The sequence below is a fragment of the Papio anubis genome, chromosome 11 (genome assembly GCF_008728515.1).
Source record: "Papio anubis isolate 15944 chromosome 11, Panubis1.0, whole genome shotgun sequence".
In the NCBI taxonomy this organism is placed as follows: Eukaryota; Metazoa; Chordata; class Mammalia; order Primates; family Cercopithecidae; genus Papio; species Papio anubis.
This window is the reverse complement of record NC_044986.1, coordinates 47,450,374-47,476,619: the sequence shown is the minus strand read 5'-3', so window position 1 is coordinate 47,476,619 and position 26,246 is coordinate 47,450,374. Positions and strand designations below refer to the sequence as shown.

The 26,246-nt window shown below is 37.8% G+C and overlaps 1 protein-coding gene and 1 long non-coding RNA gene across 3 annotated transcripts in view; one reads left to right on the top strand and one right to left on the bottom strand.

Annotated features, from left to right (window-relative positions):
- Nucleotides 1-26,246, bottom strand: part of PRKG1 (protein kinase cGMP-dependent 1) — a 1,324,128-nt gene that overhangs the window by 951,459 nt on the left and 346,423 nt on the right. The gene's annotated exons all lie outside the window — the stretch shown is intronic.
- On the top strand, nt 1,668-20,827 carry LOC103887627. The gene is made up of 4 exons (XR_651806.2): nt 1,668-1,750; nt 2,103-2,214; nt 6,018-6,154; nt 20,750-20,827. It is a non-coding gene; the product is annotated as an uncharacterized LOC103887627 (long non-coding RNA).

Sequence of the window (26,246 nt, the reverse complement as noted above, 5' to 3'; positions counted from 1 at the left end):
GTCTTGTTATTTGTATGTATATATACATTTACAAGCAAAACTGAAGAAATCCCAGTGTTCCTATTGTGCATGAATTTTGTGGACCAATTAGTGTGAAATGCAATTTGCACTAATTCATCAGGGACAAAAGGAGCATGCAATTACCTTGACTTGTTAATTTAGCATTTTATCGTAAATTGTTCATATCGAGAATTTTTCCCAATGGTAATAATACTCCCTTATTATAGAAAGACAATCTGGGCAGTAACATCATGAACCTTCTCTTCAAATTCCCATTTTATATTACATTTATAAGATGGTGAAAAAAAAAAAAAAAACAGGACAGCTTGTACCCACATCTCTCACTAGATCTCTCTCTTCTGAGTAAGACATCATCTCTAGAGTCATCTTGTAAAATACCATTCACATGCTTTTGACCCCACTTGATTATGCTAGAATGATTACTTAAGCAGAGCAATTGAGAGTTGAGGAGGTTTACCTTGTATATGAGCACAATCCTAACGTTTAAGCCCTGAGTGTGTCTCATATAGTTTCACTATTTGCTCTACTCAAATCTCATGTTGAAATGTAATCCTCAGTGTTGGAGGTGGGGCTTAGTGGGAAACGTTTGCATCGTTGAAGCGGAATTCTCATGGATGGTTTAGCACCGTCCTCTTGATGTGATAGTGGTAGTTGTGATAGTGAGTGAGTTCTCACAAGATCTGGTTGTATAAAGGCATTTGGCACCCCCCTGCTCTCTCTCCTGCTCCTATTCCTCTGGCCATGTGACGTACCTGTTCCCCCTTTGCCTTCTGTCATGATTGTAAGTTTCCTGAGGCCTCCCCAGAAGCCAAGAGAATGTCAGCCTCATGCTTCCTGTACAGCCTGCAGAACCATGAGTCAGTTAAATCTCTTTTCTTTATAAATTACCCAGTCTCAGGTATTTCTTTGTAGCAATGCAAGAATGACCTAATACAGAGTCCACAACATAGAAATGTTCAGAAGTAAAAGCAGTTTATCTTCCAAACATAATAATGTATTGCTAGCATACATTATCTAGGTTTTTCCTTTAGTATTTAAAAAACAAATCTCTCTACTGGTTGATTCCCATTGAGCTGCTAGGTATTGTAGAAGGAGATTTTAGCTACATATGAGGGGCACATTATTGGTGATACAAAGATCTGAGCTTCAATTTGGCTGTATGTTCCCTGGCTGAGTGATCTGGGGAAAGGCATAATCCTGCTTTACAATTTATTTATTGAGGGCCAACCTTAAACTAATGTGCTAAGTGAGAGAAACATATATTGCCTGCACGCTTCATGACTTTTTGTTAAGTAATTATATGTGAAAATTAAGTGAAAAATAATTTATAAAACTATTCATTTTATTAAAACATATTATTGTCAATATTTAAATAAATATACCAGTAAGATATCTACCAAATTATGTATTATATATTATTAAATATGCTTTTTATACCAAATAATTATTTAAAATAAAAATGGTAGAAAATCCTATCACTGTGTTTTTAAAAGATATTTTGCTTTGGTTACTGATATCAAATACACATTGGGCAGTCATAACTGCAGAATGCCAACTGTGTCCAGAGCCCCATTCTAACAGAAATAACCACATTCAGTTAACATCCCAGATGGGAGGGCAGTGAAAGATAATCTGTTCCAACCGTAGCCAATCTGTAAGCTAACTAGTGGACAATAGGGTAACTATCTCTCCCCAGAGTTTGAACTGGAGATACAGAGAATCAAGTCAGGTAATAGTGGGGAGGGAAGGTAAAAAAAAAAAAAAAAGATATGCAAGAAAAAGTATAGACAACATGAGTTGAGTTACTGATTCATGTTGTTGAAAGAGATTCTGAAGTTCAAGAAGTAAAGTGGTAGCATGGAAGCTCATGTTGCAGTGAATTTTGGGCAAACATCCAACTAGCAAAATAACTTAGTCTACTTGAGGTCCAACTGTATAGCTGTTTCTCCTTTTCCTATGAAGTCTACCTTAACCCCTACCCCTGAATTCCTGTCTAATGTGGTAATACATAGGGTAAAGTGTGTTTTCTTTTTGACTTTCACATTTCTCATGGATGAGCCCCTCCTAACTTTTAATCCAAGGACTGAACGTTATTGCAACTGAAAATAATCTAACACAGATGAATATTCATAGAATGAACCCCTGAACGTTTGTTATTCTTCATATTGCGGTCTTACTTTAGGACAAGAAACAGTAAGTATAACCACTAATGTTTTCGGATATATGAGGCTATTATAATTCTCTGATTGTATTACCTATAATAGTATTTGAAATATTTATAAGTCTATTGTATAATAGAAACTATATTTTTGGTGATAGGAGAGTATAGAAGTGACTCAGATGAAAATTAGGTCTGCATATGATATAGTAGAAGTTAAACAGAGCTAAAAATTAAATCAAATGTGATGACTCAGGACTTTGATACAGATTTAGGAAGTTGTCCAGGAAATTCTGAATTGGCAAACAAACAAGTTCCTGATCTTGACTCTGATGTTTTATTTCACTTAAAAATAGTTCTTGTTTCTCTATGTTTTAATTCTGTGTCTCTCAGAAAGTTTGATCACATCTTGTCCTTTCTGTGGTATTTCTCTGTATAAAGAGGTGAAAAAAAAAATTGAGCTATTTCTCTTAATCCTTTAATACTTTTCTCTGCATGACTTTTTTTCTAATCTTAAAATAAGAATCCCCTTGTAAGGAAGGTTGGACCCAACTGCCCGCTGTTGTACACATCCACAAAAACTCCTTCCCCCTTCTCCTATTACTTATCCTACAAATAACCATTAGGAGTCCTCACCTTACTCCAGAATATTTAATAAAATGAGGTGTTACCATTATGCCTGGATTTAAGATTCAACTGCAAGGGCGTCTTGGCTAAAATATGTGTCATCTTCAGCTCTGCTTTCTCTCTGGTACCTAATATCGGATACTGATATGGTTTGCCTGTGTCCCAACCCAAATCTCACCTTGATTTGTAATAATCCCTATGTGTAAAGGGCAGGGCCAGGAAACCTCATGGGGAGGGGGTTTCCCCATACTGTTCTCATGGTAGTGAATAAGTCTCATAAGATCTAATGGTTTTACAAGTGGGAGTTCCCCTGCACAAGCTCTCTTGCCTGCTGCCATGTAAGACGTGACCTTGCTCCTCATTTGCCTTCTGTCATGATTGGGAGGCCTCCCCAGCCATGTGGAACTGTGAGTCCATTAAACCTCTTTCCTTTTTAAGTTACCCAGTCTCAATTATGTCTTTATTAGCAGCATGAGAGCAGACTAATACAGATACTTCACCTTTGGAACTTTATTGTTCCTTTAAGTCACTATACACCACTTTCTATAAAATATCAAGTGCCAGGAGGAGAAATGTACCACATCAAATCACAAGTGGCTCTAAAACAATATGGAACAAGTTGGAGACACACTTTACACCGTGAGGTTTAAGAATAGGCATTTAGGTTCCCAGCCATAACTCCTGCCTTAGGGAAAACAAGACAAGTTAGGGATCCTTCAAGTATCAAATGTAAGCAGAGCACTGTGTAGGGGTCAGAAGAAAATGATATTTAAACAACAGTCCCAGCAATAGGTTTTACTTCTGTTTGTTCTGCCTCTATCATGCTCAGCCTCTGCTCAACCACAGGGTGTGAATCATGATAAATATAACTTCATGTTGACTTTTACAATATAAAACCTCAAAATAATAACCTGGCTTCCTTTTTCTAATACAATTCTATGTAGATAGATATTTAAGAAAATTATTCATACAAATTGCCTTTAAAAAAGTAATAGTTTACAAAATCTTTTGAAATACATCTTTCTCAGGCACCTCTTGTTAAATCCCTTCACTCCCTTAGTTGACTTCAAGGTCATTTAAACACTAGAATATGTATTTGATGCTATGAGCTGTGATGATAAAATATGGATATTTTATGGAAATCAGTCTGGTTTCCCACCAAGTGCATGGAGTAGAGACTCTTTGGATGAATGGATATTTTGAATTAGCTAATGGGGAAAGGTTCTGAGGAGGATTTTTTTCTATCAACAAGCTGCATGTAGGTCTATGTGAGACATAGAGTCAAGTAGTGAGAACTTTGGTTTTTAACCTTTTTAATATGGATAAAATGACCCTCTTACCCCATCTGCCCCATTAGATTGTCTTATTCACCACATTCCAGACATATGTTTTTAATGAGACATCGGATATTCTCTATGGTTTTCTTTTGTTTTGTTTAGTTTTTTTAGACGGAGTCTCGCTCTGTCGCCCAGGCTGGAGTGCAGTGGTGCAGTCTCGGCTCACAGCAACCTCTGTCTCCTGGGTTCACGCCATTCTCCTGCCTCAGCCTCCGGAGTAGCTGGGACTATAGGCGCTCGCCACTATGCCGGGCTGATTTTTTGTATTCTTTAGTAGAGACGGGGTTTCACTGTGTTAGCCAGGATGGTCTCGATCTCCTGACCTCGTAATCCGCCCGCCTCGGCCCCCTAAAGTGCTGGGATTACAGACGTGAGCCACCGCGCCCGGCCCGGATATTCGCTATAGTTTTCTATTGACTATCAGGCACTGAACTTTTCTCAAAGAAAACTCCTCAGCTGTTTTTCCAGACAACTGAATGCATTAAGTTAGGTGTTCTCTGAAGCTGGATAGCTTTAATGAAATGCTGAGATATGTATTGGTTTGGCTCAGGAGTTACTTGATGTAGTAATTTCTTCTCTGAGTAGGGCATTATGCCTGGCTCGTGACCTAAAAGAGACTTTGCAATTCTAAATCCAAATGGCTTTAAGTATTTGCATATTCATGTATGTTTAACATGCATTATTATAGTAGCAAGTACTTTGAAATGAAATAAACATTTGGAAACTTGTAGACATGCACACTGTGAATAAAAATACAATCTTAACATAGATTAAACTGAGAAGAGGAAGATGATTTAAAAGGATTAAATGACTAGAAATGAGTTTGCCAAAGTCAAAACCTTGTCCATCGGTTAAGTACAATACATTCTTAGAAACAACCTCTTAAAAAACAAATGGCTTAGAGTTATAAGCATGCTAGAATATCAGTTCAAGCTATCAATAGAAAATATCAGAGCAATAGGTTTCTTTTCTTTAGAATTTCTTGATATATAAAAATGTCTTTTATCTGACATAATGAAATGAAGGCTAATGCTACAAAAGTAGACAGAACAAAGTGGCAACTATTTCAAAAAGTCAATGGATAATCGTCCTAAGACTGATTCTCCTATAAAATTGTTATAAAGCTGAGGTCCACTAGCAGAGGCTTTTATTCCATCTGAAAGTAAATAAAGCAGTTCATCATACTACTGATGGAAGTATAAGTTGGTGCAATCTTTTTGAAAGATAAAAGCCTTAAAAATGTGATAATATCTTGTCTCAGCAAGACTTCTAGGAATTTGTCCATAGGAAATAATCACAGATGACCAGAGATTAAGTAGCAAAAATATTATTTACAGAGTTTTTTCAAAAAGTAAAAAACTGTAATAAAGCCAAATGTTCAACAGTAAGATAATACTTAAATCATAGTGCTTTCATCATATGGAGTTCTTCTATATGGCTTTTGGAATGATATTGTAGAATAATGTTTAATTACATGGAAAGATGTTAATTACATACTTTGCATGAGAAAATAGTTAAAAACAGCATATACTACCTGAACTTAATGCAAAGTAATATATACACAAAAATATATAAATATAGAACAAAGATTGAAATAATGTATACAAAATGTTATGGTATCTTATGAAATTTTTGTTTAATTTCTCTTTTGTTTTCTAAATTGTCTACAGTGAATGTATATATATATATATGTCTTTCTAATAAAAATTAAAATTATTAAAAATATTTAAAGTCAGGAAAAAAGCTGGAAACTTGGAAGATATCTTGAAAACTGCATGCTTTCTGAAATAAATCTTTCAGGAAGATTATGCTTTATATCTCCTTCCTTTCTCTAAAATGTAAACATTTTTATACTTTCTGATGGACCTTTCTAGAAGATAATTTAAAGACACAGCTCTCCTCTGGTATGGATTATGTGATTTTCCAAAACCATGAGTCAACAATACTTGGTCATTCATAGCAAGTACTTCATAAACTCAAACAACTTGAGCCTTCAAGTAAAGTAAGTAGGGTAAGTGAAAGAGAAGGTCAAAGAAATTGTATTTATTATATGTTTCAAGTATTAAGGCTTTTGAAGATTTTGCATAGAAAATAGAGGTGAAAATTAAGCTTTGGCAAAATTTAAGACTACTTATGGGAATTCCCTTCTCCCAATTTAGTCCCCCGATTTGATGAATACTTACATGTGACAGTGAAATGGATATATGCTACCTAGGGTTTTCAAAACATGGCCTGTTATTAAGTTGGTCATTTCTTAAGGCAATCATATTTCATTTTGATTTTTTTCCAATTATTCTCCAGGACAAACTTAGCATTGCCCTAGATATCTTTTGTGGGCTATTCTGTGAAAATCGGTTTACAAAAAAAGGAGTAGGAACAAAATGCTGTATCCTATTAAATATTTCAACCTCAGGTAATATTTCTGACTGTACAATCTAATTGAATCATAGTATCACTAATCAGGCATCCCAAAGATCCCCCAGATTTATCTGAAATGATGAAGTTCAATGAAGACTAATGATAACTTCCTTAGAATAAAAGAACCAATATCCTCGACTACCCAATTAATGGCAGTGCTACATGTAAGTATCTCATTATACACAATCCAGGGAGATGCTTCCCATTGAGAATTCTGACACAAGTTCCATGGCCCCTGGTCCATGTATTTACAGGAAAGCTATCTCATAGCTAGCTACGTGGCTATGTTTCCATGTCCTCCCTCCTACAAGACTGTTTCAGTGTGGCTAACCCCTAGCCTAGAAACCCTTTTTTTTCTTTAATTTTAATTTTTTTATTTTAAGTTCCAGGGTACATGTGCAGGATGTGCAGGTTTGTTACATTGTTAAATGTGTGCCATGGTAGTTTGCTGCACATATCAACCCATCACCTAGGTATTAAGGCAATCATATTTCATTTTCATCAACCCATCACCTAAGTATTAAGCCCAGCATGCATTAGTTATTTTTCCTAATGCTCTCCCTCCCACTACCCCACTCACCAACAGGCCCCAGTGTGTGTTGTTCCCCTCCCTGTGTCCATGTGTTTTTATTGTTCAACTCCCACTTATAAGCAAGAACATGCAGTGTGTGGGTTTCTGTTTCTGCATCAGTTGGCTGAGGATAATGGCTTCTAGCTCCACATGGCTGCGTAGTATTCCCTGGTGTATATGTACCACATGTTCTTTATCCAGGCTATCATTGTTGGGCATTTGAGTTGATTCCATGTCTTGCTATTGTGAATAGTGCTGCAATGAACACGTGCATGCATGTATCTTTGTAATAGAATGATTTATATTCCTTTGGGCATATACCCAGCAATGGGATTGCCGGGTCAAGTGGTATTTCTGGTTCTAGATCTTTGAGGAATCCCTACACCCTCTTCCAAATGGTTGAACTAATACATTCCCACCAACAGTGTAAAAGCATTCCTATTTCTCCACAACCTCACCAGCATCTGTTGTTTCTTGACTTTCTAATCATTGTTCTGACTGGCATGAGATGGTATCTCATTGTGATTTTGATTTACATTTCTCTAATGATCAGTAATGTTGAGCTTCTTTTCAGGTTTGCTGGCCACATGAATGTCTTCTTTTGAGAAGTGTCCCTTCGTGTCCTTTTTAATGGGGTTGATTTTTTTTCTTGTAAATTTGTTTAAGTTCCTTGTAGATTCTGGATATTAGATCTTTGTCAACTTGATGAATTGCAAAAATTTTCTCCCACTCTGTAGGTTGCCTGTTCATAATGATGATAGTTTCTTTTGCTGTGCAGAAGCTTTTTTGTTTAATTAGATCCCATTTGTCAATTTTTGGGGTTTTTGCAATTGCTTTTGGCAATTTCATCATGAAGTTTTTGTCTTTGCCTATGTCCTGAATGGTATTGCCTAGATTTTCTTCTGGGGTTTTTATAGTTTTTGGTTTTACATTTAAGTATTTAATTCATGTTGAGCTAATTTTTGTATAAGGTGTAAGGAAAGGATCCAGTTTCAATTTTCTGCATATGACTAGCCAGTTCTCTAAGTACCATCTATTAAATAGGGGATTCTTTCCCCATTGCTTGTGTCAGGTTTGTCAAAGATTGGATGGTTGTAGAGGAGTGGTCTTATTCCTAAGTTCTCTGTTCTGTTCCATTGGTCTATGTGTCTGTTTTTGTACCAGTACCATGCTGTTTTGGTTACTGTAGCCTTATAATATAGTTTGAGTCCAGTAGTATAATACTTCCAGCTTTGCTCCTTTGGATTGGAATTGTCTTGGCTATATGAGCTCTTTTTTCCGGATCCATATGAATTTTAAAATAGTTTCTTCTAATTCTTTGAAGAATGTCAGTGGTAGTTTAATGGGAATAGCATTGTATCTATAGATTATTTTGGGCATTATGGCCATTAGAAACCATGTTTTTCATCTAAGGTTAATCGTTTGTTTTGGCCAAATCCTGTCAACCAATTCCATGACGTGTCCATTTATTACTGGTCTGCCCCCATCTCCACCTTGCTCCTGTCCCCAAGTGACTACTATAAGTTTCTTTGCTTTACAATGTTGGAAGTAATGGCATCTCTATCAATGAAATGCCAAACAATTTCTCTAAACTAGATATAACTGGGATGGTAGCAGTTGCAGAAAACACTGTTTTAAGAAGGATTTCGAGGTTGAGAGCTTAACAAAAAAGGAGGCCATGATCAATTAGCAGAGTGTGCCATAAGAGGGGGAGAGGATGTGGCAGCTTATTGTGTTTCCTCTATCCTATTACAAGCTAGTCATTCTCTTCTTCTATACCAGAATTTAATACAATTTGGATGTATTTTTAAATTCAATTATGACATTTTATTTATTTATTTATTTTTTGAGATGGAGTCTTGCTCTCTTGCTCAGGCTGGAGTGCAGTGGCATGATGTTGACTCACTGCAACCTCTGCCTCCTGGGTTCAAGTGATTCTCCTGCCTCAGCCTCCTGTTTAGCTTGGATTACAGGTGCACACCATCATGCCCGGATAGCTTTTCTATTTTTAGTAGAGACGGGGTTTTGCCATGTTGGCTAGACTGGTGTCAAACTCTTGAGCTCAGGTGATTTGCCCACCTCAGCCTCCCAAGGTGTTGGGATTACAGCTATGAGCCACCACGCCCGGCCTGCTAAAATTGCTCTCTAATTGATTTTTGGTATTCTAACATTCTTTCTTACTTTTTATTTCAAATATATCTTGGCTAACTTATGAATTAAATGTGGGGAAATAAAATCACCATTTATAACCATTATTTCTGCAGGAAAACACATATGAAATTCTACATAATTGACTTTCACAAAGGAATTCTTGAAACTTAATCCATTCATAAACAGAGACCTGCACCCACACTTTTTATAACCAGTCATAGTTCTCTGCATATATTAACTACTCAATTATCTTTGTTGAATGACATTGAATTATATAGAAGTTGGCTGCTCCTTGAAAGTAAGGTGACATCTCTGTAGTATTTTAGTACAGATATCTAAAAATCACACAAAACTAGCTGGGTGTGGTGGCATGCACCTGTAATCCCAGCTACTCGGGAGGCTGGGTCTGGAGAATTACTTGAACCTGGGAGGCAGATTTTGCAGTGAGCCGACATCATGCCACTGTACTCCAGCCTGGGCAATAGAGCAAGATTCCATCTCAAAAAAAAAAAAAAAAAAAAAAAAAAAGCATAATTGAATTTAAAAGTATATCTAAATTATATTAAATTCTGGTATAGAAGAAGAGAATGACTAGCTTGAAATGGGACAGAGGAAAATATTTTGGAAAGTAATATTTTAGAAAACTCAACAAACTCAGTTTTCTTCTAGGGATTTTATGGTATTAGGTCTAACATTTAAGTCTCTAATCCATCTTGAATTAATTTTCGTATAAGGAGTAAGGAAAGGATCCAGTTTCAGCTTTCTACTTATGGCTAGCCAATTTTCCCAGCACCATTTATTAAATAGGGAATCCTTTCCCCATTTCTTGTTTCTCTCAGGTTTGTCAAAGATCAGATGGCTGTAGATGTGTGGTATTATTTCTGAGGACTCTGTTCTGTTCCATTGGTCTGTAGATCTGTTTTGGTACCAGTACCATGCTGTTTTGGTTACTGTAGCCTTGTAGTATAGAAGTAAACCTAGGTAATACCATTCAGGACATAGGCATAGGCAAGGACTTCATGTCTAAAACACCAAAAGCAACGGCAACAAAAGCCAAAATTGACAAATGGGATCTAATTAAACTAAAGAGCTTCTGCACAGCAAAAGAAACTACCATCAGAGTGAACAGGCAACCTACAGAATGGGAGAAAATTTTTGCAATCTACTCATCTGACAAATGGCTAATATCCAGAACCTACAAAGAACTCAAACAAATTTACAAGAAAAAAACAAACAACCCCATCGAAAAGTGGGCAAAGGATATGAACAGACATTTCTCAAAAGAAGACATTCATACAGCCAACAGACACATGAAAAAATGCTCATCATCACTGGCCATCAGAGAAATGCAAATCAAAACCACAATGAGATACCATCTCACACCAGTTAGAATGGCAATCATTAAAAAGTCAGGAAACAACAGGTGCTGGAGAGGATGTGGAGAAATAGGAACACTTTTACACTGTTGGTGGGATTGTAAACTAGTTCAACCATTATGGAAAACAGTATGGCAATTCCTCAAGGATCTAGAACTAGAAGTACCATATGACCCAGCCATCCCATTACTGGGTATATACCCAAAGGATTATAAATCATGCTGCTATAAAGACACATGTACACGTATGTTTATTGCAGCACTATTCACAATAGCAAAGACTTGGAATCAACCCAAATGTCCATCAGTGACAGATTGGATTAAGAAAATGTGGCACATATACACCATGGAATACTATGCAGCCATAAAAAAGGATGAGTTTGTGTCCTTTGTAGGGACATGGATGCAGCTGGAAACCATCATTCTCAGCAAACTATCGCAAGAACAGAAAACCAAACACCGCATGTTCTCACTCATAGGTGGGAACTGAACAATGAGATCACTTGGACTTGGAAAGGGGAACATCACACACCGGGGCCTATCACGGGGAGGGAGGAGGGGAGAGGGGGGAGGGATTGCATTGGGAGTTATACCTGATGTAAATGACGAGTTGATGGGTGCTGACGAGTTAATGGGTGCAGCACGCCAACATGGCACAGGTATACATATGTAACAAACCTGTACGTTATCCACATGTACCCTAGAACTTAAAGTATAATTTAAAAAAAAAGAAAGAAAGAAAGAAAGAAAGAAAAAAAAAACTCAGTTTTATTCTCAGATTCCTAGGCCTGGGAAAAACCTCCTTTCATACAATGTGTCAAAAACAACAGTACTAAAATGTGCAAAGATGGTAAATAAAATAAGAAGTTGACCAATCACAGAACATTGATAAACTAAAATATTACAGATCTAGATAGAGGTTTTAAAATTTGGGGGAATTAAGAAAGCTGCCAGGAAAAACCTTTTTGCTTAATCAAAGCACTCATATTTTGTTTTAAACATATCCTCCTGTTTTTCCCTTAATAGGAAAAGGCAAACATCTCGACATCACATCTGTGTGAAAGTCTTCTCCTACATTACCTTTTAGGCACCCTGATTCCCTCTGCCTCTGTTCTTCTCTAATTAGGGCTCCTTTAGTCACCATGCACCTGTTTAAGCTTCTTTTACTCCTCTATTGTTTCTGTGAAAGCAATAACTGCTTCTGGTTCCCTCCTTTACCCTCTCTTTGCCATTACAGAAAATTTTAGAAATGTGCAGGAGTTCATAGTGAATTTAGTCAGATAAAAGTTGGTCCTTGGAAATGGATTACTTTTGTTGGAGTTGGGGCAAGCGAAAGTATGGCTTGGCTGAAAAGAGGCCATGGAAGACAGGAACAAGGGATTAGATTGCTTGAAACACAGTGGTAGTGAAGAGGTTCAGCAAGAAGTCATTACTATGTCAGACCTCATTAATTACTAATCTCTTCATTCATTCATTTATAACAATAAATGTTTATTGAGTGTATATTATATTCCAGGCCACAGTTTCTTCCCTCATATAACTTGCATTCTAGAGCAGGCAGAAAATTAATTTCAGATAATATGATAACATACACCTTAGAAAGGTATCTGATTTGTACTTGGAGAAAAGATATACACCCTGGAGAATTTACATTTTAATTGAGATCTGATCTGAAGAGTAGTAGAAAGGGACACCCAAGCAAAGATGTTCAATGCCTGTGTGTTTGTGTGTGTGTATGGTGGTTGGGGGGAGAGAGGGGGAGAGGGGGAAGGGGAGGGAAGGGGGGAGATAGGAGGAGAGGAGGAAGCGGAGGGGAGGGGGGAGAGAGAGAGAGAGAGAGAGATTGAGAGAGAGAGAAAGGAAGGGAAGCAGACTCCTATTACAGGCCAATAAAACCAGCATGGGAAGAAGACCAGAGGCAAGAGATGAGACATTAATGGTCTTATTAAAGAGTTTCGGCATTATCATAAATGCAGTCTGAATCAATTAAAAGAAGAGAGACACAATTGGTTTGTTTGAAAAATAACTCTGGGTGCAATCTGTTAAAAATGAATTTAAGCAGGGCAAGAATGAAGCTGAGAGACTAGTCACAGAGCTGTTACTATGATGCAGGCACAAAGTGATGAGAACAAGAATAAGGTGATTAAGGTGAAAGCAAAGGATCAATAGAGAAAGGTCTGTTGAAGGACAAACTGATAGAACTAGCTTGGATTTTCTGTCTTCCATCTGTAGCATCTCTAATACCTGTCAGTGAAAGCATGGGAAAGCATGTTCACTGATGTATTTGAGAAACATGGAAGCTGCCTAGCACTTCAGTACTATTACTTTTAGAAACCCAGAAAAAATATTTGAAATAATTTTATACAAACATTTTGGATAAACAGGGAAAACGGATGGGCATTCATGATGGGTGAGCACCTCGCTATGTTCCACACAGTCAACATGTGCTAAGCTTTTTTCTCTTCACAGTCAGAAGACCAGAGCAGTTAGAAATTATGCGGGTTTAAACCTCAGGTTTACCATTTTCCTGCTGGGTGACTTCAGGCAATTCACTTAGCCACTTGTACCTTAGTAAAACTGAGGGTGATAACAGTATCTTCCTCATAGTTATATTGTAGAGACTACTGAGTTAATTCATAAACTGCTTGAAACAGTGCCTGGCACATAGTAAGCACTAACATGAACTAAGTTTACTATCTTCATAGCAATTAAGAAAACCAATACTGAAGGTTGAATTAGATAGCTAGTGTCACATATTGAGTAGATGACAAGGCTGATATTTGAGTTTACATTATCTGCAAAACCCAAGCTTTTTCCACTTCAGTCATGGGCATGAACACTGAGTAGACTTATACCAGCTTCTTTAAGAGATGACTTTAAGAAAGTAGTTAAAAATGTAATATCTTCAGTTAAGACCACGATGTCCACCCACCGTTGTGTGGCTTTTGGCAAGTTATGTAAACTGCCTGAACCTCAGTATCCTCATCTTTAAGATGAGATAATAATTGTACCTACTTCATACAGCTGTTAGGAGGTTAAAAGAGATAGAACTCTCTGCTCTAGTTAGCACTGAATAATGTTGACTATTACTGATTCCTGTTCTACTCTACAGTGATGGGGACATCAGAGAGACCAACAGAAGCTTGCCTGGGTCACTCAGAACTTAGGACTGTTTCCACAGGGCACAAGTAGAGTGGTCTTTCATATTTTCCCAAATCGTGGTTCCTTCTAGGCAAAGATGCCAATGATGGAGGCCAGCGAGATGATATGAAAAAGTAACTACTCTGATAGATTCAGTGGATGAACAGTAGGTCAACAGAAGCCAGAAACTCACTCTCCCTCTCCATAAGAGTTTCCCTACAGTCGCTGGGTTAACTTCATCTTCATTTTTTTAATACTACTGAAACTTGTGACTTTTTTTTTTTTTAATTTTTGTACTCTTTTTTCCTTTTTAATTATACTTTAAGTTCTAGGGCACATGTTCACAATGTGCAGTTTGAGGACATGCATACATGTGCCATGTTGGTATGCAGCACCCATCAACTCGCCATTTACATTAGGTATATCTCCTAATGCTATCTCTCCCCTCTCCCCCCCACCAAATGACAAGCCCCGGTGTGTGATGTTTCCTTCCTGTATCCAGGTGTTCTCATTGTCCAATTCCCACCTATGAGTGAGAACATGTGGTGCTTGGTTTTCTGTTCTTGCAATAGTTTGCTGAGAATGATGGTTTACAGCTGCATTCATGTCCCTACAAGGGACATGAACTCATCGTTTTTTATGGCTGCATAGTATTCCATGGTGTATATGTACCACATTTTCTTAATCCAGTCTGTCATTGATGGACATTTGGGTTGGTTCCAAGTCTTTGCTATTGTGAAGAGTGCCGCAATAAACATAAGTGTGCATGTGTCTTTATATCAGCATGATTTATAATCATTTGGGTATATACCCAGTAATGGGATAGCTGGGTCAAATGGTATTTCTAGTTCTAGATCCTTGAGGAATCGCCATACTGTCTTCCACAATGGTTGAACTGGTTTACAGTCCCACCAACGGTAAAAAAGTGTTCCTATTTCTCCCCATCCTCTCCAGCACCTGTTGTTTCCTGACTTTTTAATGATTGCCATTCTGACTGGTGTGAGAAGGTATCTCATCGTGGTTTTGATTTGCATTTCTCTGATGGCTAGTGATGATAAGCATTTTTTCATGTGTCTGCTGGCTGCATAAATGTGTTCTTCTGAGAAGTGTCTGTTCATATCCTTTATCCACTTTTTGATGGGGTTGTTTTTTTCTTGTAAATTTGTTTGAGTTCTTTGCAGATTCTGGATATTAGCCCTTTGTCAGATGAGTAGATTGCAAAAATTTTCTCCCATTCTGTAGGTTGCCTGTTCACTCTGATGGTAGTTTCTTTTGCTGTGCAGAAGCTCTTTAGTTTAATTAGATCCCATTTGTCAATTTTGGCTTTTGTTGCCGTTGCTTTTGGTGTTTTAGACATGAAGTCCTTGCCCATGACTATGTCCTGAATGGTATTGCCTAGGTTTTCTTCTAGGGTTTTTATGGTTTTAGGTCTAACATTTAAGTCTCTAATCCATCTTGAATTAATTTTTGTATAAGGAGTAAGGAAGGGATCCAATTTCAGCTTTCTACTTATGGCTAGCCAGTTTTCCCAGCACCATTTATTAAATAGGGAATCCATTCCCCATTTCTTGTTTTTGTCAGGTTTGTCAAAGATCAGATGGTTGTAGATATGTGGTATTACTTCTGAGGGCTCTGTTCTGTTCCATTGGTCTATATCTCTGTTTTGGTACCAGTACCATGCTGTTTTGATCACTGTAGCCTTGTAGTATAGTTTGAAGTCAGGTAGCATGATGCCGCCAGCTTTGTTCTTTTGGCTTAGGATTGTCTTGGCAATGTAGGCTCTTTTTTGGTTCCATATGAACTTTAAAGCAGTTTTTTCCAATTCCATGAAGAAAGTCATTGGTAGCTTAAGGGGGTTGGCATTGAACCTATAAATTACCTTGGGTAGTATGGCCATTTTCAAGATATTGATTCTTCCTATCCATGAACATAGAATGTTCTTCTATTTGTTTGTGTCCTCTTTTATTTCACTGAGCAGTGGTTTGTAGTTCTCCTTGAAGAGGTCCTTCACATCCCTTGTAAGTTGGATTCCTAGGTATTTTATTCTCTTTGAAGCAATTGTGAATTGGAGTTCAGTCATGATTTGGCTCTCTGTTTGTCTGTTATTGGTGTTTAAGAACGCTTGCGATTTTTGCACATTGACTTTGTATCCTGAAACTTTGCTGAAGTTGCTTATCAGCTTAAGGAGATTTTGGGCTAAGATGATGGGGTTTTCTAAATATACAATCATGTCATCTGCAAACAGGGACAATTTGACTTCTTCTTTTCCTACTTGAATACCCTTTATTTCTTTCTCATGACTGATTGCCCTGGCCAGAACTTCCAACACTATGTTGAATGGGAGTGGTGAGAGAGGGCATCCCCGTCTTGTGCCAGTTTTGAAGGGGAATGCTTCCAGTTTTTGTCCATTCAGTATGATATTGTCTGTGGGTTTGTCATAAACAGCTCTTATTATTTTGAGATATGTTTCATCAATACCGAATTTATTGAGAGTTTTTAGCATGAAGGGCTGTTGAATTTTGTCAAAGGCCTTTTCTGCATCTATCCAGATAATCATGTGATTTTTGTCTTTGGTTCTGTTTATATGCTGGATTACGTTTATTGATTTGCGTATGTTGAACCAGCCTTGCATCCCAGGGATGAAGCCCACTTGATCATGGTGGATAAGCTTTTTGATGTGCTGCTGGATTTGGTTTGCCAGTATTTTATTGAGGATTTTTGCATCGATGTTCATCAGGGATATTGATCTAAAATTATCTTTTCTTGTTGTGTCTCTGCAAGGCTTTGGTATCAGGATGATGTTGGCCTCATGAAATGAGTTAGCGAGGATTCCCTCTTTTTCTATTGATTGGAATAATTTCAGAAGGTATGGTACCAGCTCCTCCTTGTACCTCTGGTTGAATTCGGCTGTGAATCCATCTGGTCCTGGACTTTTTCTGGTTGGTAGGCTATTAATTATTGCATGAACTTCAGAGCCTGCTATTGGTCTATTCAGGGGTTCAACTTCTTCCTGGTTTAGTCTTGGGAGAGTGTAAGTGTCCAGGAAGTTATCCATTTCTTCTAGGTTTTCTAGTTTATTTGTGTAGAGGTGTTTATAGTACACTCTGATGGTAGTTTGTATTTCTGTGGGGTCGGTGGTGATATCCCCTTTATCATTTTTTATTGTATCTATTTGATTCTTCTCTCTTTTCTTCTTTATTAGTCTTGCTAGCAGTCTATCAATTTCATTAATCTTTTCAAAAAAACAGCTCCTGGATTCATTGATTTTTTGAAGGTTTTTTCGTGTCTCTATCTCCTCCAGTTCTGCTCTGATCTTAGTTATTTCTTGCCTTCTGCTAGCTTTTCAATGTGTTTGCTCTTGCTTCTCTAGTTCTTTTAATTGTGATGTTAGGGTGTCGATTTTAGATCTTTCCTGCTTTCTTTTGTGGGCATTTAGTGCTATAAATTTCCCTCTACACACTGCTTTAAATGTGTCCCAGAGATTCTGGTATGTTGTATCTTTGTTCTCATTGGTTTCAAAGAACACCTTTATTTCTGCCTTGATTTCGTTATGTACCCAGTGGTCATTCAGGAGCAGGTTGTTCAGTTTCCACGTAGTTGAGCGGTTTTGAGTGAGTTTCTTAATCCTGAGTTCTAGTTTGATTGCACTGTGGTCTGAGAGACAGTTTGTTATAATTTCTGTTCTTTTTCATTTGCCAAGGAGTGCTTTACTTACAACTCTGTGATCAATTTTGGAATAAGTGCAATGTGATGTTGAGAAGAATGTATATTCTGTTGATTTGGGGTGGAGAGTTCTGTAGATGTCTATTACGTCTGCTTGGTGCAGAGCTGAGTTCAAGTCCTGGACATCCTTGTTAACTTTCTGTCTCGTCGATCTGTCTCATACTGACAGTGGGGTGTTAGTCTCCCATTATTATTGTGTGGTAGTCTAAGTCTCTTTGTAGGTCTCTAAGGACTTGTTTTATGAATCTAGGTGCTCCTGTATTGGGTGCATATATATTTAGGCTAGTTAGTTCTTCTTGTTGAATTGATCCCTTTACCATTATGTAATGGCCTTCTTTGTCTCTTTTGATTTTTGTTGGTTTAAAGTCTGTTTTATCAGAGACTAGGATTGCAACCCTTGCCTTTTTTTGTTTTCCATTTGCTTGGTAGATCTTCCTCCATCCCTTTATTTTGAGCCTATGTGTGTCTTTGCACGTGAGATGGGTCTCCTGAATAAAGCACACTGATGGGTCTGACTCTTTATCCAATTTGCCAGTCTGTGTCTTTTAATTGGAGCATTTAGCCCATTTACATTAAAGGTTAATATTGTTGTATGTGAATCTGATCCTGTCATTATGATGTTAGCTGGTCATTTTGCTTGTTAGTTGAAAATTCTTTTCTTTAAGAATGTTGAATATTGGCCCCCACTCTCTTCTAGCTTGTAGAGTTTCTGCCAAGAGATCTGCATTAGTCTGATGGGCTTCCCTTTTAGTCTGATGGGCTTCCCTTTGTGGGTAACCCGACCTTTCTCTCTGGCTGCCCTTAACATTTTTTCCTTCATTTCAACTTTGGTGAATCTGACAATTATGTGTCTTGGAGTTGCTCTTCTCTAGGAGTATCTTTGTGGAGTTCTCTGCATTTTCTGAATTTGAATGTTTGCCTGCATTGCTATGTTGGGGAAGTTCTCCTGGATAATATCCTGCAGAGTGTTTTCCAATTTGGTTCCATTCTCCCTGTCACTTTCAGGTACACCAATCAGACGTAGATTTGGTCTTTTCACATAGTCCCATATTTCTTGGAGGCTTTGTTCATTACTTTTTACTCTTTTTTTCTCTAAACTTTGCTTCTTGCTTCATTTCATTCATTTGATCTTCAATCACTGATACCCTTTCTTCCAGTTGATCGAGTTGGCTACTGAAGCTTGTGCATTTGTCACGTAGTTCTCATGTCATGGTTTTCATCTCTATCAGTTCATTTATGGACTTCTCTGCATTGGTTATTCTAGTTAGTCATTCATCAAATCTTTTTTCAAGGTTTTTAGTTTCTTTGCTCTGGGTTCATAATTCCTCCTTTAGCTCAGAGAAGTCTGATAGTCTGAAGTGTTCTCCTCTCAACTCGTCAAAGTCATTCTCCATCCAGCTTTGTTCCCTTGCTGGTGAGGAGCTGTGTTCCTTTGGAGGGGGAGAGGTGCTCTGATTTTTAGAATTTCCAGCTTTTCTGTTCTGCTTTTTCCCCATCTTTGTGGTTTTATCTACCTTTGGTCTTTGATGATGGTGACGTACAGATGCAGTTTTGGTGTGGATGTACTTTCTGTTTGTTATTTTTCCTTCTAACAGTCAAGACCCTCAGCTGCAGGTCTGTTGGAGTTTGCTCAAGGTCCACTCCAGATCCTGTTTGCCTGGGTATCAGCAGCAGAGGCTGCAGAATAGTGAACATTGCTGAACAGCAAGTGTTGCTGTCTGATCGTTCCTCTGGAAGCTTCCTCTTAGAGGTGTTCCCAGCCAGGTGAGGTGTGAGGTGTCAGTCTCCACCTAGTGGGGGATGTCTCCCAGTTAGGCTACTCAGGGGTCAGGGACCCAGTTGAGCAGACAATCTGTCCGTTCTCAGATCGCAAACTCCATGCTGGGAAAACCACTACTCTCTTCAAAGCTGTCAGACAGGGACATTTAAATCTGCAGAGGTTTTTGCTGCCTTTTTTTATGGCTATGCCTTGTCCCCAGAAGTGGAGGCTACAGAGGCAGGCAAGCCTCCTTGAGCCGTGGTGGGCTCTACCCAGTTCGAGCTTCCTGGCAGCTTTGTTTACCTACTTAAGCCTCAGCAATGGCGGGCACCCCTCCCCCAGCCTTGCTGCTGCCTTGCAGTTAGATCTCAGACTGCTGTACTAGCAATGAGGGAGGCTCCATGGGAGTGGGACCCCCCGAGCCAGGCATGAGATATAATCTCCTGGTGTGCCATTTGCTAAGACCCTTGGTAAAGTGCAGTATTAGGGTGCGAGTGACCCAATTTTCCAGGTGTTGTATGTCGTGGTTTCCCTTGGCTAGGAAAGGGAATTCCCTTCCCCCTTCAGCTTCCTGGATGAGGGGATGCCTCGCCTTGCTGCGGCTCTCACTCATTGGGCTGCACCCACTATCCTGCCCTCACTGTCCTACATGCTCCAGTGAGATGAACCTTGTACCTCAGCTGGAAATGCAGAAATCACCTGTCTTCTGTGTCGCTCATGCTGGGAGCTGGAGGTTGGAGCTGTTCCTATTTGGCCATCTTGGTGCAGCTCATTTAGTTTTTCACCTTGTGACTTTTTATCTTTACATACATAGATTTTCCCTCTATCCAAACTGCCCATTCAACAGCTCGTAGTTTTACCTAAATTTTGGCCCTTGAAATATATTCAACACAGCTAAACTAAATTTTACTAAAAAGTTCTAAAAAGCTGATCTTTTTCACCTTCTTCAGTGTGATTTTTTTTTTTTTTCCGTTGGCGGGGTAGAAAATTTGAATTGGTCACAATTGAGGTCCGGTACCAAGTTCTATAAGGAATAGCATGGCCCATTTTCCTCCCTGAAATTACAAACACCACTGCATGAACTTTCTGACATGGAACTGCTGTGAATTTCATTAGGACCTCATTCTACCTACAAATAATGTTTTCAGTGTTGTGCCTTCCCTATAAAAATAAACATTTTCAAAGCATTTCAAAACTGGTCTAAGGAAAAGAAAAATCATTTCAAAAATCTTCGAAAACATACCAGGCATTTCTCCATATTTTTTAAGGGATTTGATTGATATCTATCCATTTTGATGAGGTAAGTCTTTCCCTTCATTAAGATTTCATGTCAAAAAATGTTTACCAAAGGAATATTTAGTTGAGGGTATGATAGTGTTTATGAGAGTACCTTTTTCAGAATGGGGGTTCAGTAAATATTTGTGGGTGATTATAATCACAATTAATGGTAACCATGACCTTTTTGTAGCTCCCCTTTAGGATTATACTTCAAAAACACTCATTAAGCCACACGAGAACCTAAAGGCCTACTAAAACCAGCTGACACAAGAAAGAGTTCTTATTCATTTTAACAAAACCATAGATTAGAAAAGCAGAGAAAGATGATGGAGTGGAACTCTCTAGTGATTGTCCTTGCTCCAGGAGAAACATTGATTTGCACATATATCCATGCATGAAAATATGTTCACAAAAGCTACGGAACCCAGGTAAGAGGTCACAGTATCTAGTTGCAGCACAATAATAAAAAAGACACATTGATGATGATAGAAAGGGCAATTTTACATTACTCACATCATCCTCCCCCCAACCCCAGGTTGCGCAGCTAAGCATGGAAAGAAATACCATCTACTTGGAGAAAAGAGAGGAAAGTGAGCACAGGACTTTGCCTTGGACCCCAACACTGGGTCTGCCACAGTGAAACACAGCTGGACAGAAGCCCCCAGACCTGTATTTCAGGCTGGTACTCACAGACTGAGCCTCTAGAACACTCTGGCACCAGGTAAGACCACACAGCTCCAGGTTTCACACTTGCTTGGTGAACCCAGTCTCCAGCTTGCACCACCATGGGGCTCACATCAACAGCCCTGGGCTATGGACATCCCTCAGCAACAGGCAGTCCTGGCCTTAGTGGCCTCTGGCTCCTAGTGTGCCCTAATTCCATGCCAGGTACCTCTGACCCATGTTTCTAGCTTGTCCCCACTGGGCGGGCGGTAGTGGGTCTCAGGATTCTGGAAGCACCATCTGCCAAGGGCTTCTGATCCACCCCAGGACCATGCCTATGACAGCGAGCCACAGGCTTATTGAATGAAGCACCATGCTGGCCACATCTGCCTTGGCCTTCTGAATTACCCCAGGACTGCAACTGCTGTGGCACACCCGAGACTATGAGGAGCACTGTGCCAGCCACAGGTGCCCTGGCTTCTGATGAACCTCAGTGCAGTACCTGCCACAGGGCTTTTCCTAACAAAGCCAGTCTTCAAAGACTGGAATAAATACCTAATTCCTCAAGTGTGCAGACACAAGGATCAATAACTATTGGGGAAATATCATATCACTAAACAAACATAATTGCCTGAAAAAGATTCAAAATAATTGTTTTAAGAAAGCTCAACAAACTCCAAGAAAATATAAAGAAACAATTCACCAAATGAAGAAATCAATAAGTGACCAGAATGAGAAATTTAATAGAGGATTTGAAAAAAGTCAAACAGAAATCTTGGAAGAAAACAATACAAAATGTGAAAATGCAATAGAGGTCATTGACAGTAGAGAAGATCATGCAGAAGAAACAATCTGTGAAACTGAAAACATACAGTCAGAAATATATGGAAATATACAGTCAGATGAGAAAAAAATATGAAAAGTAAAGAAATTCTTGTACTACTTCTAGCTTACAAGATGTATGGAACAGCAATAAAAGAGCGAACGTGGCCGGGTGTGGTGGCTCACACCTGTAATCCCAGCACTTTGGGAGGTCAAGGAGGGTGAATCACTTGAGGTCAGGAGATTGAGACCAGCCTGGCCAACATGGTGAAACCCTATCTCTAGTGAAAATATAAAAATTAGCCCGGCATGGTGGCAGATGCCTGTAATCCCAGCTACTCAGGAGGCTGAGGCAGGAGAATCGCTTGAACCCGGGCAGTGGAGGTTGCAGTGAGCTGAGATCGTAACACTGCACTCCAGCCTGGGTGACAGAGTAAGACTCCATCTCAGGGAAAAAAAAAAAAAAAAAAAAAAGGAGGAGCAAATGTACAAGTCATGGGAGTTAAAGAAGGAAAGAGAAAGATAAAGGGGTTAGAACATTTCTTTTTAAAAAAGAGAAAGATAAAGGGGTTAGAACATTTATTTTTACAAAACAGTTGCAGAAAACTTTCTCAATCTGGAGAATGATGTAAGTATCTAAGTACAAGATCAAAAGTCTCCAACCAGATCTAATTAAAAAAAAAAAAAAAAGACTTCCCTAACACGTATTACAATCAAACTCAAAAATCAAAGCCAAAGAGAAGATCCTGAAAACGGCAAGAGAAATGAAGCAAATAACTTATACAAAATTATATTACAGCTAGCAGAAGACTTTGCAGCAAAAATATTACAGGCCCGAGAGAGTGGGATGACATATTTAAATTGGAGAAAAAAAAAAGAAAAAAAAGGAACCCAGCTAAGAATACTGTAGCCAGCAAAGGTGTCCTTCAGAAATGAAGGAGAAATAGACATTTTCAGAAAAACAAAAGTTGAGGGAGTTTATTACCACCAACTTCATTACAAAAAATGCTAAACAGAGTTCTTTAAGCTGAAAGCACAAATACTAGTGAGTATCACAAAAACTCTGAAAATATAAAATCCACTGGTAAAAATAAGCACACAGTTAAATTCAGAATACTCTAATACTGTAATGATATTTGTAAATTACTTATGTCTTTTGTATGAAGGTTAAAAGACAAAACTAAAAAAGATAGCTAAAATAATTTTTAAGAGATATGCAATATAAAAAGACAGAAATGGTGAGATCAAAATTCAAAAAGAAAGGTGGGAGTGGAGAAAAAGTGTACAGATTTGTTTTTATCAACATAGAAGTTATCAGCTTAAAATAACTTTTTATAACTAAAGATTTTTTATAAGCCTTATGGTAACCACAAAGCAAAAACCTATAGTAGATACAGAAAAAGAAAAACAAACAACAAAACCAAAACAAAACAAAAAAACAACTACAACAAAAGAAAACAAAACCTAAGAAATCAAAACATTACTAGAAAAATTCACTTAGCCACAAGGGGAGACAAAAAAGAGAAAGAAAGGAACAAAGGATCTACAGAACAACTAGAAAACAATTAATTAAATGGTGGTTGTAAGGTCTTATTTATCAATACTTACCTTGATGTAAATGAATTCAATTTTCCAAATAAAAGAAATAAAGTAGATAAAGGAATAAAACACCAATACTCAACTATAGCAATGGAATACAACACCAGCAAACATATATGTATACAACATCAGAGCACCTAAATATATAGAGCTAAAAATAATTAATGGATCTAAAGCAAGAGATAAACTGCAATACAATAATAGTAGGCGAGAGGCTTGGGAGAGGTGGTGTTGGTTAATGGGTACAAAAAAAATAGAAAGAATGAATAAGATCTATTTGATAGCACAACAGGGTGACTATAATAAATAACAACTTAATTGTACATTATAAAATATCCTAAAGAGTATAATTGGATTGTTTATAACTCAAAGGATAAATGCTTGAGGGAATAGATATCCTATTCCCCATGATGTGCTTATTTCACACTGCATGCCTGTATCAAAACATCTCATGTACCCATAAATATATACAACTACCACGTACCCACAGAAACTAAACAAAAGAATAGGGGGGACTCTACCACCTCATTTTAAGCAATGGACAGATCATCCAAACAGAACATTGATAAGGGTACATCTTAACGCTTTAAATCAAATGGATCTAACAGACATATACAGAGCATGTCATCAAACAGCTGCAGAATACAACTTTTTTTGAATTGCACATGGAGCATTCCCAGGATAGATTATATGTTAGGGCATAAAGCAGGTCTTAACAAATTTAAGAAGACTGAAATCATATCAAGTATATTTTCTGACTACAAAGGTATGAAACTAGAAATCAATAAGAGAAGGAACTTCAAAAAAGTCACAAATACAGGAAAATTAAATGGCATACTCCTGAACAACCAATGGATCAATGAAGAAATTAAAAAGAAAATTTAAAAACTTCCTAAGACAAACAATATGGAAATACACCATACTAAAACCTATGCAATACACCAAAAAAAGTTTGTAGCAATAAATGCCTAGCTTATAAAAAAGAAAAATTTCAACTAAACAAACTAGTGTTGCACCTCAAGGAACTAGAAAAACAAAAGACTAAGTGAAAAGTTAGTAGAAGGAAGAAAATAATAAGGACCAGAGCAGAAATTAATGAAATAAGGACTAGAACAATAGAAAAGATAACAAAATTAGGAGTTTGTTTTTTAAAGAGATAAACAAAATCAACAAAACTTTACCTAGACTAAGAAAAATAGGGACTAAAATCAATGAAATAAAAAATGAAAAGGGGACATTACAACTCATACATCAGAAATACAAAGGATTATAAGAGACTGTTATGAACAATTATATGCCAACAAATTGGATAACTTAGAAGAAAGACACACACAACCTACAAAGACTGAGTTATAAAGAAATTGAAAACTATAACAGACCAATAATGAGTAAGGATATTTAATCAGTAATAAAGTGTCTCCTATAAAAAAAGACCCGATGGCTTTACTGCTGAATTCTGTCAAACTCTTAAAAAATAACTAATGCCATTCTCAAACTATTCAAGAAAATTAAAAGCCAGGTGCGGTGGCTCACGCCTGTAATCCCAGCACTTTGGGAGGCTGAGGCGGGTGGATCATGAAGTCAGGAGATTGAGACCATCCTGGTTAACACGATGAAACTCCGTCTCTACTAAAAATATACAAAAATTTAGCCAGGCGTGGTGGTGGGCACCTGTATTCCCAACTACTCAGGAGGCTGAGGCAGGAGAATGGCATGAACCTGGGAGAGGGAACTTGCAGTGAGCTGAGATTACATCACTGCACCCCAGCCTGGGTGACAGAGCAAGATTGTCTCAAAAAAAAAAAAAAAAAAAAAAAGAAAGAAAGAAAGAAAATAAAAAGAAAATTTAAAAATTACAGAGAAGGAAATACTTACAAACTTATTTCATAAGGCCAACATCATCCTGATACAAAAGCCAGACAATAACAAGATGAAAAAGGAAAACTACAGGCCAATATCCCTGATGAACATAGATACAAAAATCTTCAACAAAATACCAGCCAAATTCAACATCACATTAAAATGATCAGTCACCATAATCAAGTGGGATTCACCTCAGGGAGGCAAGGTTAGTTCCACATACGTAAATCAACAAATAGCTACATCCCATTAACAGAATAAAGGACTAAAAACATATAATCATTTCAGTACATGCAGAAAAACCTTTGACAAAATTCACTATCCTTTCATGATAAAAACTTCAACAAATTAAGTAAACATAGAGGGAATATACCTCAGCAATATAAAAGTACTATAGGTCAAACCCACAGCTTATATCACACTCAACAGAGAAAATTTAAAGCTTTTCCTTTAAGATCTGCAACAAGAGAAGGGTGCCCACTTACACTACTTCTATTCTATATAGTACTGAGGTCCTAGTTCGAGCAATACATAAAGAAGAAGAAATAAAGGCTCCAAATTGAAAAGGAGGAAGTTAAACTGTCCCCATTGGCAGATGGCATGATCTTATACATACGAAGCCCAAAAGACTCAACCAAAAAACTTAGAACTAATAAACTCAGTAAAGTTGCAGGATACAAAATCAACATCCAAAAACTCTACCATTTCATATGCTAACAACAAACAATATGGAAAAGCTGAAG